This window comes from Hippopotamus amphibius, chromosome 10 (genome assembly GCF_030028045.1).
Source record: "Hippopotamus amphibius kiboko isolate mHipAmp2 chromosome 10, mHipAmp2.hap2, whole genome shotgun sequence".
NCBI lineage: Eukaryota > Metazoa > Chordata > Mammalia > Artiodactyla > Hippopotamidae > Hippopotamus > Hippopotamus amphibius.
Genome location: NC_080195.1, coordinates 78483877 through 78503496, shown reverse-complemented (window position 1 = coordinate 78503496; position 19620 = coordinate 78483877). Strand labels below are relative to the sequence as shown.

Below are 19620 nucleotides of genomic sequence, written 5' to 3'. Positions count from 1 at the left end.
AAGCCTTGGAGCCAAAGAGATAGTGCTAAATGGAGACTTCCAGAGAGAAAGTCAAATACTGTTCCCCATTTATTCTTCTTGCATCCACTCCAAAACCATGGCGGAATTAGTTTACTCCCCGCTGTGGTCAGCACCCCTGGGTACATTGGCCATCATCCAAATTAGAGCTGAGTCTGTTCTGAAATCACTATCTGTGTCTTGGTTGGGAAAAAAAGTTGGAAGAATTGACCATTTCTAGCTCCCTCTTTGTGCTCTTAATCTTTAAAGGGAGTTGTAATTATGTGTCAGTTTAACCTAAGAGGAGAGACAATCTTGGGACAATTAGAATCTCATTAAGATCGCTATCAAGTGCAACCCTTTATTTACAAGCCTCATGCTTACTTTACATTCTCCACAGCCTGTCTGAGAGTAATAACAGCTAACACAAAAGACTTCCCTGGTGGTCCAGTGGTTAAGACTCCGTGCTTCCAATGCAGGGGGCAGGAGTTCCATCCCTAGTTGGGGAACTAAGATCCCACATGTCTGCACAGTGCAGCAACAAACAAACAAACAGACAACCAAATAACAACAAAAAATCCCCAAACAAACAAAAACAATAAACTAAAAAAACAAAACAACAACAAAAATAGCTAACACACATATTTACCATCATTGGGTCCTCATCTAAGTGCTTTGCAAATATTAATTCATTGTGTTAAGCACTCTGGACACCTCAGATTTCTCTGATGGCCTCCCTCCCACAAAGCCCACCTTGTGCTAGGTCTCTTCTCCACTTTCAGACTCAGATGAACCAAGCACTGGATGACAACCTCAAATTGCATGAGAACCAGCTCTACAATACGGTAAATTTTGACTGATGGGAACAACAGATGAGGAGTCATGAAGGTAACTTCCCCCTCCTTTCTCTTTTCTGCGGCTGTTCCTTATTATGAATCTTTCAGGTAATTTCCATGCACAGAATAAACACCCCTACCAAGAGACCCATTTATTTCTAGGTGGCTTGCTGTGAAACAGAACCCAGATTGATAAATATTATATAGCATCACTTTACCTACTTTGTTAACAGCTGGCAAACAACTGTTTCCATTTTCCGTCACTCTTACCACCCTAGGCTGGAACCACAAAAATAAAAGATTAGCCTCTTAAGTCATCCCTCATGTTCTGCTTTCTGGAAGACCTAGACGAAGTGCTCATTTAACTTTCATAAAAATCCTGTGAAGTAGGTACTATGATTTTGCCCATTGTACAGATAACAAAACTGAAGCATAATAGGATTATAAATAACTGACGCAAGTTAACACACTTATTAAAGAGCAGGCCTGGATATAAATACAGGCAGTTTGGGTCAAGGGTGCATACTCTTAAGTCAATGTTATATGATGTTTTCTCTATTGAGAAGGCAGCTTGGAGCCAAGTCTGTATGTCAGCTTCATCTCCATAAACACAAAGAATTATTAGAAAAATTAAAAAAACAAAACAAAACATTAGAGACAGTTGTCTTGGATCCTAGAAAATGCCACAGAAGAGATGAGAATTGACAATTCCACAGTGTCAGTTAGATCTGCTATCTAATTGAAATATCATTGCTAAGGGGTATCAGCTAGCTCACTGCTTCTGTTGATAGATAGCAGGGTAGAAGCTTTTTAAGTACTATCAGTTCCAGAATATTCTAGAATTACAAGTAAGCCAATAAATACAGTGAATAAATATACTCTGGATTACCATAGTATTCTTCTGAGTAAACTTCTGGAAGAAATCCTATGTATATCTCTTCCTCTGTATATTCCTCATGTAATAACTTATGGAAAAAATATACTTCTCTTTACTTTTAATTAATAAATCTGTCCATAATGTAAGACTAAGCTTTTATTGGTGACTGTTTCCATCGATTTTTGACTATATGTATTTTTATACTGGAACTTCCCTTTTCAAAATCAAACCTAATAAATTCTCAAATTAATGTAGCACTGCAGACTTCCACCAGCCAAACCTAAAAAGCAGTGGTAATAAAATTATAAAACGGGACACTAGATACCTGGCTGGGAAAGTATAAAATTAATATTTGCTAACTGTGGTTTAGAACTTGAAATGTCAACATAAAAAGGTCGGGAAATCTAAACATTTGTTCCTAGTAATATTTTTTCACTTATATACAATAATAAATCTGACAGCCTACTTATTACTGCAGAATGGACTATTCTCTGCCTCAAGTACATATAAACCATTCCATTCATTCCAAAAAATCAATTATAGTTCTTCCAGGAAATTGTGGAGGAGTTTCAAAATCCAGCTGAATTTTTTGGGAGTTCAAACCCCAGACTCTGTGTTCTTCAGGCCCATAAACTAAATATTATTTTTTGAATCCTTAATCCTATACGTCCCACACTCAAATCATCAGATTTTTACCAATTCCTCCTTTACCGCATTTTCTATGCTTTAACATTTCTTTTCCACTCTCACAGCTGGGGTACACTCTATTTTCAGATTGTAATTCAACCAGCATGCACTGGACTCTGTAGATGCTATACTGCATCCCACAGCTTTAGGGAGGAGCTATTCCTAAATTACTCTGTGAATTGCATCCCCTGCCCTACGTTGTGATACAGTTCATATTCCCTCAAAACCACAGTTCTCCATTTGATCAAGAATATCTCTTCATATACAGCTGGCTTCAAATTTTTAAGTCATTTTCATGTGTTCTCCTTCCCATTTAGAACCTTTAACACAATTCTTCTGTTGATCTTTACAACCTATCACTCAAATCTTTCAACTAAGCATGAAATCCATAGACAGAGTGATGTTGCATTTATTTTTATATTTCTTGTTTGGGTATTATTTTGGGGTTTCTTTTAGTATATTCGATTTTTTTTAATCCATCCAACAAAATCTCAATAAGCATAATATATTAGTCAGGATTCTCCAAAGAAACAGATATGTATACATACACATACACACATATATATCCTATTGTATCCTGTGTGTGTGTATACTATGTGTGTATATATCCTATGTATGTATACATGTATGTATCATACATACACATATGCACACTCACAAAGAGATTTATTTATTGTAAAGAACTGGCTCAATTATGGAGATTGGTGAGTCCAAAAACTGCAGTGTAGAATATCAGTCTTGAGACTCAGAAGAGCCAATTATGCAGATGACGTTCAAGGCAGTGTGGCAGTCTTTTGATGAGTTCCCCTTGCTCAGGGAGGCTGCAGTCTTTTTGTTCTATTTCAGGCTTTCAACTAATTAGGTGAGGCCCACCCACAGTGTGGAGAGCAATCCAGTTATTCCAAATTCACCAATTTAAATGTTAATATCATCCAAAAACACCCTCCAAGTTGATACATAAAATTAACAATCACACACAATAACTGTGCCTATTATTGCACTTACATTTTTTCCCCAGGTAACAATAGCTAGCACCCATGCTCTGTTTAGCAGTAGATAGTTTACAACTTAGGTGACAAGCTCACATTATGTGTTGTTGATGTCTTAGAAATACATTAGGCTTGCAAAGATAATTTCTCATGGCACAATAAAAGTATAATGGGTAATAAAAATTGATTTTTATGAACTTTGCTTTTACACTATATCCTTAGGAATTATTGAAACTCACAAATAATACATGTTACAAAAGCAAATTTTAGTTTTTGAGCTCTATATCACTTATAAAAATAATCTTTTGGTAACTTGCAATATAGGGTAGAGGTAAAGATCAAACTGAAGTCAGACTGTTTGGGATTTAAATCATGATTCTTCCCATAAGAAGCTGTGTTACTTTGGGAAAGGCACTTAATCTCTCCATTCCTCAATTTACTCACCTATACAATAATATGAATAGAATCTTCTTTACAGGCTGTGCTATTGTCTAAATGTTTATGTCCCTTCAAAATTTGTGGTTGAAACCCTAATCCCCAATGTCTGATATTTGGAAGTGGGGCCCTTGGGAAGTAATTAGGGTTCGATTAGTTCCTGAGGATGAGAAGGATGAGACCCTCATGATGAGATTAAGTCCTTTCTTGATGAGACAGATCTCTTTCTTGGTTTTCTATGTGAGAAAACCAGGAAGAAAATTCCAATCAGACCCTGACCAGGCTGACACCCTGGCCTTGAACTCCCAGCTGAACTGTGAGAAATAAATGTCTGTTATTTAAGCTACCCAGGCTATATTATTGTTATAACAGCCCAAACTCACTAAGACTGGCCACTAAGAAAATTAAATGTAAAGTCCTTATAAGGATACTTGCCTATTATTAAGTGTTATGCATATTTATTAATTAAAAAAAAAAAGAAAAGAATTGCCCTGCATTAAGCAGAGGTCTTTTCCCCTGCTGTGAACTGACTTGGGAGAAGTACAACGTCAGCGTGACTATTTTAGCTTTAAGTTCTTCACATTCACTTAAACACTTCATGGAAGTCAAAGCAATGAACTTCAAAGTGTTTGCATGTGATGTTTTCTTAGCTGGTTAGCTTTGTTTTTTGAGCAGGCTAATGCTCGCTCACTCTAGTGGAGAAATAAGTTGTCTGTGTCTTTAAGACACTAATCACAAGCAGATGAGCAGACAGTTTAATCTGGTAAGGAAAGAGTCAGCAAGTTTGGCGAAGTAGGCTGGTGAGATATTTGGCAGTGTAGACACAAAATAACTTATTAACCAGTTTTTCTCTTTCAGTTTTTATCTACCTGATGTCATGATACATAAACCCATCTGCATGGAAAATATCCCTGAGAGAGAGGCGGCAGAAAAGTTGGGTAATGTCTTTTTTTTGCTATATTTGATACGGTATTGAATTATAGTATCCAATCTCTAATCTAGCAAAGAACATACATGCCATTTTTATGCTCTAGGGTAGATAATAAATCAGGCCATGGTCAAATATTAATGCTAATAATTATATCAGGCTGCCCTAAGGACTTTGAGATGCTTCAAAAATTTGAAAATTTTTTTTCTAGATTTCTAATATCAAATGTACCTCTAAAGCAGCTCCTACAGAAAAATCATATCTACTGTGCTGGGTCAAAAGACAAGAGAGCACATATCAACCTCCTTAGGCTTAGGTGGGCAAGCACAAGCTGACTAACCGAGGAGATTTATATGGCTTCTGTACTGCAGTTGCATTCAACCTCTGCTTGATCACCAATCGATGTTGATGTCCGTTTCTAATTGCTGCCTGGCTCTCCAGCTCTTGTACTATAAAAGCTTGGGTCACAATGACCCAGAAGAGTAAAAACCTGACAGTGAGGTAGCTCAGCATTTCCACACAAATATATCCTCTCATGTTTATGGCAGACTTGGGGTCCGAGTCCATACCAAGTAGAGCAATTAGGGGTGTCTCAACACACAGAAATAGAAAAAAAGATGAGAGCATGACATTAAATTTCAAGAACTTTATTATTTCTTAACTGTAGTGGGGAAAATATGTAAAGAAGCTATGCTCCCATGCCCACTGGAGTCAAATAAAAGAGGCTGCTCTAACCCCAATGTGCTCCTAGCCAAACATCACATGTCCATGGGAATGTGAGGGTATTTCAAGAAACAGAGAATGGAAATGATCCTATTCTTTCCTTACTATTGAGAGAAATTACCAACACATTTTTATATTGATTTATAATGTTTAATATATATTTGATATTACTCTTTTAACCTATGTGTTACAAATGTAGGCTTACAGAATTTCTACCTTATGTTGGGGGCATGAAAATGTTAAATGTATTCTTATTTTATGTTTAATTTGTGGTTAAGAGGCCTTCTCTACACCAAGATTATAGATTATATACCCAGAATTTTACAGGTAATTACATGATTTCATACTGTACATTTAAATCTATTACTTACTTTGTTTAAATAGTAAAGAGATATCCATACTTATTTTTAACACTATGCAATGATCCAATTAGTCTTTACTAATTTTAAATGACATTTGTAAGGCATTAAAGTTCCATTATACTTAAGTCTAATCTAGTCCATTTAGATCAAGGAACTATTTATTGATCTATGCCCACACCATTTTTTAATTTATGAAACATTATAGTACGATTACTGTTAGTAAAGTATGTCTTTATTTTTTTCTATTGTTTTCCTGTTTCCTTATGTTTATTCCTACAGATGTCCTTTAGAGTCATTTTTTCACGTTAAAGTAATACTTTAAGATTTTGACCAGGATTGATTGCATAGCACCAACAGATTAACTTAGGTAAAGCTGACAAATTTCAGTATTTTTCTATTCTAGAATAAAATATATTTTCTCTCTCTAGTAATCTTCTGTTCTATAATAGATTTCAAAGTTTTAATTGTATATATCCTATATTGTTCTATCATGCTTTGTGTTGAAATATTCCTGGATTTCCCTTTACCTTTTTTCATAAAATTTTGATTGTGCTTATAGATAGGAAAGCTACTAAATTTATTTCTGAAAGCTTTTAAGTGAATTTATTAATAATAAAAAGAATCTTCATAGATTTGTAAAAAAAAAATAACAAAACACCTCTATATACCAGAGATATTCTCCTTCCTCTGTGAACAATGCCTGAGGAGCATGTATAAAAAGAGTTCTCAGACTCATTGCAATATTTCCAAATTCCTTCAGCACTTTGAGGTCCATAGGTTTGTGAGTAACTGGATCATATGACTATTTATTTATGTATTTATTTATTTTCAGATCTTTATTGGAGTATAATTGCTGTACAATGTTGTGTTAGTTTCTACTGTATAACAAAGTTAACCAGCTATATGTATACATATATCCCCATATCTCCTCTCTCTTGAGCCTCCCTTCCATTCTTCCTGGATGAGTCTCTATTTCACATTCACATGAGTCATTTTTTATAAAGATTGTTAAAACACACTTCATGTCATAGAATTTGAGAGCTAGATAAAGCTACAGACATTATGAAGTCCAATCCATTAAATGCTTCCCATACATCAATATATTGAAGTCTTTAAAAATTTTGTCTTTTTTTTTTTGAATGAAATACAATCATCATTTCATCGTTCCAATTACTGCGCTTCAGTTGATTGTGTTAAAACATGCTCAGTTGAGCAGATGGCCAGGGACCAAATGGAGTAGTTGCCCTTATTTTATAGAAACTATAAAACTGATACCAGAAAAAAAACTGTGTCTGCAAGGCAGTTGGTCACTTCAACAGTAAATCTGAGTCTGATTTCTCTAAGGCTGGGCAGAGCCCAGGAGAACTATTTATCAGTGTCAAAGAAATGATTACTTAGAGAGGCCTGTATAACAGACTGACCATCCATGATTCAGCAAATGTCCTCTACCAAGCTTCCTAGTAGGAAAAATCATAAATCCTTCTTGTTTAGGTAACATATGGATCATTTTTTATATCTGTCGAATCATGAACAAGTCAATCCCTATAGGTCCATAGTCAAGAAACAGATCAGATACTAAAGATGAGAATTAATCCCTAGGCAACTCGTCAGAAACTAGAGGAAAAGTCTCACATTTTTGATACAAACTCCTTAATAGGATATAGTATTCAAGTACATTAAAAAAATAGGCATATATGTCAAAACATCAGCTGAAGAAGGCTAAACTTTCTTTCAGAAGTCCCTTTCAACTGAAAACGGTTTATTTTCTCTTGTCAGCTGTTTGGATGACAAAAGTCTACCAAGGTAGTTTTCTCTTATCCTTAATTGTTTATTCTTTCAGAATAGCTTTATCTTAAAGGAATTGTTTAACTTACAATAAGAATCACCTAGGGTTAAAGTTAACTATGTTTTTTTATGTTATTAATGAAGTATGGTGAAGCTATTGTTAGCACCATCTATTCAGTCACTCAAGCTCCCCAGATCCCCTTAAAAATGGATTTTTAATCACTTCAATGATTTCCTCTTGGCCAAAATAATAAAGCAAAAATCCGCATACACCAGGCTCTCCATTATCTGGCAACTGCCTTATTCTAGCCCAACACTTGCCTGCGGGTGGCAGTTGTGTTGACTGAGTGGCAGGAAAAAAAACATGGATATTTTAATGGACAGAATGAAATAAAGTTCGGAAACTCAGATGAAGTATAAGAAGGTTACAAATTGATTCCTTATAAAGGTCATATCAAAGGCTTATTTTACATATACATGTTAGTGGATGAAATCAAGTATGAAGACAGTGATCAGGAAACTTGGTTATATGTCCAGTCTTATTTCTAACCATTTCTTCATACGTACTTCATCATGCTACTTTGTGACTTCAGGTCTTTGTTGATATAGCTCCCCCTAGGTAGGCTTTTGCCATCTGGCCAGCGTGGTGAACTCCTACGGATCTTTTAAGACAATTCTGATTTAGCTTTCATTACCTCTTCTACTACTCCTCTCCCCAAAAAACTTGACACTCACTTTCTGCCACCACTTTAGCTGATACCTACAGGCAGAACATAGAGGAGATTGAGGAATGACTCTAAGAACCTGGAGATCATGAAGATAAGATTTCCCTAAAAGATTTAAACTTCAGCATTAATGTGTAATGCATTGCTACAGAAATATATACAGTCGCAATGAGGAGTCAGAATAACCTCTGGGCTATGGAAATTCCACATTAATAGAATTGTTGATATTAGTTCAGAGTGAGAATAGTGAGGAATTTGAGTGAAAAGGAATGTGATTCACTCCCTGCCAAATTTTTCAGTGAACAAGGAGGATTGAACTAGTAATTAGGAAGAGAGAAGACAAAGGAAAGCCAAAAGATAACTGAACATAATGCTGTGAATCTTAAGAGAAGAAAAACATTCGATTTAAAAAAGCTATATACTAATCATCATGGAACTGCAAGAGAGAGAAACAAGACAAAATCCTACTTCCTGACCATCAAGAAAGTGAGTTCAAAACTGAAAGATGCAGACAGTGGTAATTCAAGGAAGAGCTATGTTTCAGCTAAGAACAATGTAGGAAAAGTAGCTGGCATATAATTTGTGACTCTTGGTTAAATTTAGTCCCAGTGGTTTCTTGGACATGATTGAATATTGAGCCAATAAACATACTGCTTGGGATTGTGTGCCAAGAAATAGAGGTCCTATGCAAGACATCCTGCTAGAATTACAGCAGCATCTTGTTTTACCAGGCTTTGTGGAAAGGGACAAAATATACTCATAAAGAAGAGGATCAAACAGTAATAGTCCCTTACTGTGAAACTCTGCTCACAAAGCAATATCCTAATAATTTGGCTTTTAATACAGATTGCCTAAAGGGAGAGCATATGCTTGGAAAGTGAATATGAAAGTCTAATCTTCCTGTAATTATATTTCTTAATGTGAATTAATGAATTTATATATATTGGTTTTATACATCAGTGTTTTGTGATCATGGTCAGAATAAACTGGAAACCCTATAGGGTCATTTCTGGTCCACTGAAAAGATCACTCTCCATGCATGGCCAGCTTATGAGCCAACTCTGGATTTCCTTCTGTTACTGAAAATAATTCCACTAACACTAAATAGATCTATACACTAATAGAAGGACTCTATTAGAGAAATACCTCTGTTACCCTGAAAATGAATACTTTGTGTGTGTGTCTTGCTTACCAATCTGTGAGATTTGGAGGACAGAAATGGTATCTTATTCTCTTTTAAATCCATAGCATCTAGTGCAGTACCTGCTACATGTTAGGCAAACACTTAATAGTTTATGAAAGAAATTAAACAGTGCTCTATAGACTGAATCTGTGTGTCCTCCCCAAACTCATATTTGAAACCTAATCCCCAATGTAATAATGTTTGGCGGTGGTACCTTGGGGAAGTGATTAGATCACTAGAGCAGAGCCTTATTAATGGGAGTGCTGTTATAGAAGAGGTCCCAAAGAGATCCCTAACCCCTTCTGTCATGTGAGATTAATTCAAAAGGATGGCCATCTAGACAACAGACACCAAATCTGCCAGCACATTATTTTGTACTTCTCAGCCTCCAGAACTGAGAAAAATAAATTTGTTGTTTATAAGCTACCTGGTTTATGGTAGTATTTTGTTACAGCAGAGTGTACAAACTAAGATAAAGAGTTATTCAAACAGTGGCGTTGCAGGAAAAAGAAGCCCTTTTCCATTGAACAAGGTAATAGCATCCATAGAATCTAACAATTGCTTTCTTGAAAGTCTATGTAGAAGGTTGTGTTGCCTAACAGGTCTGTGTGGCCAGTTGAACGCAATAAGTGGCTGACATATGCAACCTGGAACACTGTTGCAGATCTGTGTGGCAGGTCATTTCATCCTATGTGGGATGTAGGATTTAGATTTGTGACCGGAGGTCAAATAGGTTGACCTCTTGCCCCTATGAATGTGTGGTACAAGTGGGCACCATGGAACATTTCCTTGGTTCTCTCAGTGAACGTCTTAAAGCTTGTCATTTTAATCGAATGGCAAATTTAATACAGATGTTGTTTAAACTGTCTGACCATAAGAAATATGTTTAAAACAGAATAATTAACATATGAATAATTTTGATAATGAGCTACAAACATTAAACATTTTCTCCAAAATTTCAGGCACTTTTCACTCGTATTACAGCAACTGAACAGTTTCCAGAACCAGATTGGCTTTCAAATCAAAACAGCATACCCCCTCCCCCCGCCCCTCCCCGACTGTAAGTAGGCTATGGAGAGCAAATTCTGTTTTGTTTTTTAACTTACAGGCTATTGAATTTTTCATAATACTTACTTCCATTGATTATCTTGGATACTTTCTTAATAAGATGGAAACAAATGCAAAAGCCTTTGTAGGACAAGAAATTGGGCAGAGGACTAAGATATTAAGGCACAGAAACCAAGGACTGAGGGATCCACTCCACAAAACCAATCAACAGGATGCTCGGGAGAAGAGCTGAACTGATAAATCTAAGGCTGAAAACATGAAGACCCAAATCTAAGAGGAAAACAAAGGGGGTGTGTGTTGGCAGGGGGAAAGGTGGCAGGGAAGAAATTGTGAGAAACACAAAATCTGAGCCTATTGGCCAAGCAAAATCAAGACTCAGTCAATCAGATAAGAATTATGAGCCCCACACATTTTATGCCCAATCCTGTGCTAGTATAAAAGGATAAATTTTAGAGAAAAAAATATCATTCCTACCTTCAGAAAACAAATTTTCTAGTTTGGTCCTCAGACTAAGTGGTCAAAGTTGGGCCATATAAAACTATTAAGGGTAACCAAAAACAGTTACTAATGCGTGAAATAATAAAAGCAATGACCTGATGAGCTCAAAGAAGAGATAAAAATGTGTATGGATTGGAGATCAGTGTCTGAAGTCAAGAGGGTACAGACCCCTAACTATAACTGCACGGGATTAGCACAGAAGGAAACCTGCCAAGGCAAAAGAATTGCTCTCTACAGCCTGTTTTGCAAGTTACTCTTTTTGCCATCAGTCAACTCATTTGCTGCAAAGTTCTCAGAGAAATAATAAACAGTGGAACTGGCAATCTTAAGATGAACAGAGTCTGATTTGAATGAAGTTGTTTTGAGGTTTCTTTATATCATCAGATTCCCATCAAAAAGACACTCCTGCCCCCTTCTCTTTGGGAGGGACTATCCTGTAGACAGGATCCTAAAAAAAGATGAATTATTCCTATTAGATAAATAACAATTTGCCAGTGATTTATTAAATAAGAATTGTGTTCTCTTGCCTTAAAGCATAAATTGTGGTCATTGTTATGTTTTTGCTTCACTGTAAATTTCTTTATGTTTTCCTCTCTGTAATATTCCTAAGCTTGATTTATCCAATGCCATCAAAACCTCATATGAAAGACAAATGAGTTGATGCTGGGCATATTTCATAAAACATGTTTGGAGAATAATTTTTGATAGGTAGGAAAGCTTTTTTGTCGACTTTGTAGTTGGTTTTCAAAAGTCACTTTTTTTTTCCACAGAAGTTCATTTAGTCTTATAAAGTGTAAGTTAGTCATGTCCATCCAATTGGCAACATATCCTGATCCAGTAGCATGTGGAACTGGTGATAGGTATGTCAAAAATAGCAAATATACCTTCAGTTTCTTCCTGCCCATTCCACTTCATGAAGTCCAATTAACCAAAGAAGAATTTGGTCTTCTAGAGAAAATTTCAGTGGCTACTGAAGTAAAAGATTATTGCGTCTGAAAACTTTGGGAGAATAATCGATGTTTATTTGTACCTCAAGATAGATTTTGCATTGTCGTTTTCATTAGTTTTTTTTTAATCATAAATGGATGAAAACTCATAAATTTTTTAATCCCCAAAACTCAGAATATATGATTATCTTTAAATACTTTTAAAATGTCTTTTAAACAAACTTGTGGTTGCCATGGGGTGGGGGGGGAGGGGGGTGGAGATGGATTGGGATTTAGGGATTAGCAGATATAAACTATTATATAGAATGGGTAAACAAGATCCTACTATATAGCACACGGAACTATATTCAATATTCTGTGATAAACCATAATGGAAAAGAATATAAAGAGGAATGTATATATATGTATAACTGAATCACTTGCTGTACAAATACTTTGATAATACAACATTGTAAATTGACTATACTTCATTAAAAACATAAAATTAAATGCCTTTTAATGAGTTTTCTTATATAATAACTTTCACATTTTATACTCAGGCAGCTATTCTCAGGAGTACTGTAAAATCTCTTAAGTATCATTTATTATTTTCTAACATTTGGAGATCAAAAACATTCAAAAGAGAAAAAGATAAGTAGGCTTGTAACAATTTTACCTAAAAAAGGTTCTTTATGGTAAGGCTTGACTGATGTTGGTATTTTATAATCAAATGTGTTTCATGCTACTCATTGAATAGCATTCCCCTCCAATAAAGATCTAAAGAAGCTATAACTATAAAAAAAGTAGTAAGAAGGTCTTTATGATAGGGAAAATGCAGAGAACTCTCTTTTCTAATAGGTCAAGCTAGTTAAAAAAGTAAAAACAAAGACAGTTTCTTGTTCATGGTTCCACTAACAGTTTTACGTAGACTGAAAACTGGCCTCTAATCCTGTGACTGGGAGTCTGCTTTTGTTTCTCCTGCCCTCCCTGCCCCTCTCCTGTTGAAAACAAACATGGTTTGAGAAAATGCCTAGACACAGTGATTTTATTGTGCCGGTCTTAGTGCAGTTAGATGATTGAGAAGCACAACATGCTCCACAGATGTGGAAACTGTGTAATTCTGAACTTCCTCCAGGAAAGAATGAGCTTTGATAGGCTGGAACTAAAGCTTTTCTAAAGGTGTAAAATGACCATGAATTTCCTATTACTAAGGACAACTATTTCAGATATTCACAGCCAATTTAAGCATGGTGGCTAACAGCTGTTCATAATTTTCCTGCCTTTGAGTACATATACCTTCTAACAAGAGTGAGGGTTACATTCCCCACTCTCTTTTTTTTTGTTATAACCATGTGATTTTTGTTTAACATCTGGTTCACTAGTTTACTTGATTTGAAGAAATTTGAAAGTGTATATGTCCCGTTTACAAAGGACATGTAGAAGTATCACATTATTTTATAAAAGTTTGAATTTTGTCTCAGAAATACATTTTATATTTTTTAAATTTCTACATAGTTAACACAAAATTATATTATTTGCAAAGTTTGAGAAGCTTTAAAATTTGTCCTTAGAATTAGTCAAAATTGTAACTATATGAATAACTCTGCCCAGAGATGCAACCCACATAAATTAGAGTACTTGCCCAATTTCATTTTAATTACACTCATTAATAGAATTTTAGTTCAAAGAGAAAATTGAATACAATGGAAATACAAAGAATTTTTACATACCCTGTTAGAAAGTCTATTTTTTCTTTGAATACATAACAGTTTGAATATATACACGGAAGCTTTCTATGTCTTTTGACCAAGAGGGAACTTTTATAATAAGCATACTGAATTCTAGTATTAATTCCTATTTGTGAAATTGGCTTCAATCTGAGAAATGCCAATGCCATAGATAAAAGTCTAGTATATAATATTCCATACATACTGCTCAATAAGTATCAATAGGAGATGGTGATGATGATGATGCAGGCATGTGTGGTGAAATTTGGGTGCTAGTTATGAATTTAATGTGAATTTCTAGAAATGAGAATCATGCAGTACTAGTACTTTTTCCCCCCAAACACATTACTCTTTCAAAGTGGAAATGAATTGCCTTGGTTTCAGGGGACAGTTTGTACCCATGGCTACTTTATATTAGAAAAGTACTTGTGGACTTAAATAGATGACTGAATTTACCTGTGTACCTTGCAAATTATTTTATAACCAGCACCTCAATTAATCACCCTTTACATCCAATTGAGGGAAAATTAAGAGAATTCAGGCACTGTATCTACTTTAGATAATATTTTACTTGGAAGGCTTTTTACTAGTTTGCTTTGAGAACTCAGATTGATAAAGTTTAAATGTTATTGCATTTGCTTGATCATATTTCAACATCACAATCAGAGTATTGTTTTTTAAATACACCTGATTAAAAACCACATGGTGTAACAAAATGGGAAATGCAAACCTAGTTTCACTATGCATCCATTTTCAAAAGTTGATTTGCTTTTGTTTCTTAAGGGGAAAGATCTAGTGAATGAAAGAAATACTGTCTTTAAAATATTTTAACAGTGATGGTTGATAGAAAGAATAGGATATTAAGAAATGCTTCAATACTTTAATTTTAAGAATCAGTGTTTTTACTAATATTGAAATGTATGTTTTACAGAAAAAAATTTTAATGCATGTCAGTGTTATTAAAACTCTTTTGTACTTCTCCAAAAATAATTTCTCTTATAGAAAATTTGGCTTTGAAAAATCTGAATTTTAGTCCATCTCAAATTCAGTGTTGAACATCACAAATGGAATTCAACTATACTTTTTAGAATTACATATATTTTTAATTGTATTAAGGATTAATATATTTTCTTATTTTGATATGTAAAATTTCTCATGACTCAAATTAAATATAAAATTATAAAACTATTTTAAACTAAGAAGAATGGTGTTTATTTCCTCAAATAATATTTGGATTCATTTATCTTTAAAAAGTATCAAATTCATAAATAATAACTATCCTACATCTTTAAAAAATTATTACTGAGTCTAAATATACAAGGATTTGATGTTTATTTTTTCTGATAAACATTACCTTCCCATATCGATCATAATAACTAACATTAATAACTGAATATTATTTATAACAAAGTAATATTAATACTTAATAAGCAAGTCATAGATGATAAAATTTAAATGAAAAAAATATTTTACTGAGATATTTATCCTGAGTAGTCAGTTGGGATCTTTCTCACTGTTTTAGGTAGTTTGCACCTGGCTGTATGATGTGTAAAGTCATATTATCAAAATTACAAATTGCCACAGGGTTTGGAAACTTTAAGCAACTTGCTGGTAAAGCATTTATCAGAGAGACTTCTATTTTCATGGTAAAAAGTGTCTCTGAAGAGATCCACTGAAGATCACTGTACTCAGTGGATCATCTCACAGGGAAGGAAAAAGGCTTAATAGCATGAAAAGAAAAGTTCAAAATCTGTACTTTTACAGAGCACCCATTTAGATTAGGCCACAGATTGGCATGTAAAATAACTTTCCACTAAATGAGTCAGTTGAGATGACAACATTTATTTGTTGAAATCAATGTTGTTTTGAAAATCAGTGCTTCTTTTACAACCTACTAAGAAAAAACAGTGATCTAATTCTTAATCCTATTTTTATCCCCCAAATAAACCCTTAAAAAAAAAGCCATACTATTCATTCCATGTATTAATTAGTCTACACTAGGAGTGTGGACAAATACGAGAACATAGCAATGATAAAGATAGGGCAAAGGAACCCAAAACTCTATGCCTTGTTCAGCCTTATCTTCAGTAAACCTGTATGAGTTATTCTCATTTTCCAGGAATTCCTGACAATCTTAATCTCATTTTTCCATCATCCAAATTGGCTACATAGGCAAAAATGGCCCAATCCTGGCTCCAGTGAGTCTAGTGAAGAAATGGCAAAAGTTGTAAGAAAGCTTAATTGATTGTTATTTTGATAATCATTGAAAAGTTCAAAATGTATAAAGTCAGTCACTCCAATAAAACAAAAATGAAATTCTATAAGGTTACATCTATTTACAAACTGATAAAACAGCTTGGCAGATGGAGACAATTAAAAAGCAAACAAAAATTTAAAAAAAATCTATGAAAAACATAGTTTTTTGAAAGGTTTATCTGGCAAGTGAGTTGACCAACAACCGAGAATCAATCAATTTAGGATAAGCCACTGATATAGTGGGAAAAACTTGGCCTTTGAATCAGAAGAAAGACATGGTTCAAAACCTGGATTCTAAACTTGTCATCTTTTTTAGTTCCTCTAGATAAGTTAACCTTTATCTCAGCCTTGGAATCTTCATAAATAAATAGATGATACATCCTTCATAGGACTATTATCATAACTAAATAATATAAGGATTAGAGTAACGAAGGACAAATGTCTACAGAAGTTTGTCAAATCTGTACATCCATGTCCTCCAAAATTCATAAGTTGAAGTTCTAACTTGCAGTACTCAGGATCTTACTGCATTTGGAGATAGGGCCTTTAAAGAGGAGATTAAGTTAAAATGGGGCTTTTAGGGCTGGTCCTAATCCAGTATGACTGTGCCCTTACAGGAAGAGGAAATTTGGACACTTAAAAGAGATACCAGGGATGCCTGCACACAGGAAAGCTCATGTGAAGACATGGCAGGATGGTGGCCACCTGCAAGCCAAGGAGAAAAGCCTCAGGAGAAGCCAAATCTGCTGACACCTCAGTATTGGACTTCCAGCCTGCAGAACTATGTAAAAATAAAGCTCTGCTGTCTGGTATTTTGTTGTGGCAGCCCTGGCAAACTAATACAATGTGCATATAAAGAAAAAGAAATGTATCCCAGCACATAACAATTATGGAAAATTTAAATAAATAAAGCAAATAGTAGCATTTGTAATCCCTCCACCACTATAGGTCACTACTATTCAGGTACTTATTGATGTATTGCATTTTCATTTGTTATTTGTTTACATGTATTTGTGCCAGAAAATTTGATTCATGTATGTATTTATTCTTCAACTTAGCAAATATGCATCAAACAGCTACAATGTGCTGGAGCAACAGAATATGCCACCCATGACCCTGTATGCTGAGATGCAGAAGCTTGTTGATGGAGAGAAGCCCAGAAATCCAGCTTTGGACATGCTAAGTTTGAGATGTGTCTTAAACACTAAGATGGAAAAGTTGACCAGGGAATTGGATGTAGAGTTGTGCAGATCAGAAGAGAAATCTGGTCCATATATATAACATTTGTGAATAGAAGGCATTTAAAACCATAAGGCCAGGTAAAGCAACAAAGATGTTACAATGGTTAGTGAAGAGAGGAGGCCAAGGACAAATCCCTGAAGCACTTAAGAGGATGAGGAGAAAAGAAGAACCAGGAAGTGTGACAGAGAAGGTACAACCAGTGAGGGAGGAGGAAGAGCAAGGGAATGGGGTGTCTGGAAGCCAAACAAAAGAAGTTTAACCTAGAAAGAGCGTTTCAGCTCTGTTAAATAGTGTTGATACGGCAGGTATGAGAATAAGTAGGAAGTGACTATTGGATTGAAGATGAGGAGGAAGTCAGTGATTTTGATGAGAATAGTTTCCATGGAGTATTAGGGAGGAAAACTTGGCCCCAGGGAATGAAGGGAGAATGTGAGAAGAATTAGTGTGTAAAGGCCACTCTTTCCTGGAGTTCTGCTGAAAGGAGAGTTAGAAAAAAAAAAAGTAAGTGGTACTTCAGGAGAAGATGGGGAAGGGGTTCAAAATAAGATTTGCTTTTTCTTTTAAAATGAGAAAAAATGGTATATAGTTTGAATAATAATTTAAATTAGCTAAAGGGGAGCAAAAATGTGGTGGTGTAAGAAAGAGGGGGGAATTGTGATGCTCATGAGAAAGAAAGGAAATGTGACATCCTTTAGTCAGATCTAGGAGAAGGTGAGTTCTAGAATAGGCAGACGGGCAGAATGTGTGAGGGCAGGTGAGGACAGGCAGTTAGTCACGATTAGTGATTGCCTGCAATGATCCCTTCTGAGGACTGAGGGAATGGAGTAGAGATGGGAAGGGATAGGTCTGGAAGGATCAAAGCTATTGTTCATGAACCTCAGGTGAGGACAATCAGGGCTGTTGTTTTCTCCACTCATGTTCAGCTGATTGGGTGCAGAAGAAGAGTAGGAGAAATTTTGGAGTTAGGTGGTTATTGGCTAGACCATGGAGTGGCCAAGAAAGAAAGAAAAAAAAAGATTTTTATCATTTTGTTTTCATTTAATTGTTTTCATTTAATATTAAGTCATAAGCCTCTTTTCTGTGTTATCAAATATCTTTGTAAACATTTTAATGCTTGTAAATTGTTGGGCTGCACCCCGCAGACCTGTAAACCCAGGCTGGAGATGGGAGACAGTGACAGAGACATCAACGGTTTATTGGATAGGGATCCTACCTGTCTGAAGGAAAAGGTCCTCTAGAGCAACACCCCATCATGTATGATAGATAGCCAGGCAGGACACGGCAGCAATCTTACTTGGGGGAGAAAGAGGGTACCATTTATAGAGCTGCTTGACCTCATGTTGGCTTATCAGTTACCAGGGAAACAAGTGGCTGGAGCAGAGGGCAAGCACGTAGGCAGTTACTGATTAAGCCCAGTGATTAACAGGATTGGATAGTCATGTGAGGAGGATGTAGGTGAAGCAGGGACTGATCGAGCAGAGGATGTACAGCGAGCAAGAGAACAGCCATCCTGAGCGGCCTGAGCATACATAAAAAAATACATGAACAATAAGTTTAAATATTTCCCTACTATTGGAGTGTTTTAAATGTTTTTAGTTATTTTATGTACTACTTCAATAATTATTGAATTTGAGGATCAAAATTGAGAACCAATTGAAAGAAGGAAGGTATGTAAAAGCATAAAAGAAATTTGCAAAGTGATTCCAAAGGAATTATTTTAGTGAAGATCTATTACTATAAAACTCCACAAAATTCAGTGACTTCAAAAACAGCAGCTATTTTTTTCTTGCACTTCTGTGATTCAGGTAGAGCTTGATGGGAATAGCTTTTTCTGCTTCAACATGCATCATACAAAGCAACTTAACTGGAAAAATTACTTCCAAAATGGCACCATTTACTTAGTTGTTTCTGCTGGTTGTTGGCTAGGAGCGGAGCTGAGAATATTTGAAAAACTATAATGTATCTTAGAAATTAGTATTTCATGATGGATATAAATTAAGATTTGACTGGAAGAGTTTTTATATATTCCATGTTTGTCCAAAAAAATCTTTTAAAAACGTTAATTCTACTTTTTTTGGGCAATTATTTTTTGCCTCAATTGTGTTGGAATTTCTTTCCTCTTTTTGGTATACCTTGTTGTTCTTTGTATGGCCTATTAATGTGAATACTTATTTAACTTATTTTCCTTCTCTACTTATAAATATGAAAATATTCAAAACTATGCCTGTACCTCCGAATAGAGTTTTGGACACATCTTATAAATTTTTTAAAATTAATTAATTAATGAATTAGTTTCTTAAGCTCTTTATTGGAATACAATTACTTTACACTCTTGTACCAGCTCATGAGGTACATCAGAGTCAATCAGCTGCATTC

General features: G+C 35.1%; 1 long non-coding RNA gene across 2 annotated transcripts; it reads left to right on the top strand.

The window, feature by feature from the left end:
• The first annotated feature begins 4637 nt into the window (after positions 1-4637).
• LOC130830190 (uncharacterized) lies at positions 4638-19346 on the top strand. 2 transcript variants are annotated; one of them, XR_009047748.1, is made up of 4 exons: positions 4638-4759; positions 6114-6201; positions 16620-16965; positions 17061-19346. It is a non-coding gene; the product is annotated as an uncharacterized LOC130830190 (long non-coding RNA). The 2 variants fall into 2 exon arrangements; XR_009047747.1 differs by having other exon boundaries at positions 16620-19346.
• The last annotated feature ends 274 nt before the right edge of the window (positions 19347-19620 follow it).